An 890-nucleotide genomic window follows, 5' to 3' on the forward strand; every position below is an offset into this window, starting at 1 on the left:
ATGACCGTTCCTTGAGGCAATAGTCTGACATCAGTTGCAACTTCTTTGCCATTTCTGTCCTTGATTGTGAACTCTACATCATCTCCAGGCTGTAATGCTTCTATGTCTCCTTTAAATTCACTATAGTGAAAGAATATCTCTTTTACAACATCACCTCTTTCAATAAAGCCAAATGCCTCCTTCATGGCTCAAACTACTCCCTGACGGCGAGCTTGTTTCTTTTTCAACAGCATAATGTTCCAAGCACTTACAGCACCAGTATGTTTATTGTTATCAATTACAAAGTTTATTTTATCTCCAGTTTCCAGCGGAACATTTCTTTCAACATCTTCAGGAGTATAAGTCAGATAAAACACTTCCCCATTACCTTAGTAGCATACACTCCCTGTTGGACTCTGACCCAGGGCAGCTGGAGATTTACTCTCTAAGTTGTGAGGAACAGAGCACACAACTTGTCCATTCATTCATTCTTCAGGGAGAATTTCTGTTTTTATCTTCACTAGTTTTACAGCAGTGGGTTTCCCAGTCTGCCGGTCAGATGATACTTCAAATTCAACATCATCTCCTACTTTTAAGTCCTGTAGGTTGCCATTATACTGTGAAAATGGAAGAATAGTCTAGCTTGACGTTCTGAACACTGAATAAATCCGTAAGAGGTTAGCAGTTTTTCAAAACCCCAGTTTCACGCAGTGCAGCTGAAGTACCATTAGGGTACCCATTGTGTCCATTGTTGTGGAGAAGGTTTGGATCAAAGCTCATGCCAACTGCTCAGCGCCCCCTCTCCAGCGCCGCCATAAGCAGCACGGCCCGGTACGTAGGAATCTGAACTGACATATTTCTGAAGTCAGAAAGTCAGAGAAACGCACAAGTTCGGTAGCTGCCCATCTGAT

The 890-nt window shown here is 42.5% G+C and overlaps 1 pseudogene; it reads right to left on the reverse strand.

Annotated features, from left to right (window-relative positions):
- The window catches only part of LOC102855195, a 2,454-nt pseudogene extending 1,695 nt beyond the window's left edge, over positions 1–759 (reverse strand).
- Positions 760–890: the final 131 nt, after the last annotated feature.

The sequence above is a fragment of the Elephantulus edwardii genome, unplaced genomic scaffold, assembly GCF_000299155.1.
Source record: "Elephantulus edwardii isolate Elephantulus edwardi_28Jun2011 unplaced genomic scaffold, EleEdw1.0 scaffold00339, whole genome shotgun sequence".
In the NCBI taxonomy this organism is placed as follows: Eukaryota; Metazoa; Chordata; class Mammalia; order Macroscelidea; family Macroscelididae; genus Elephantulus; species Elephantulus edwardii.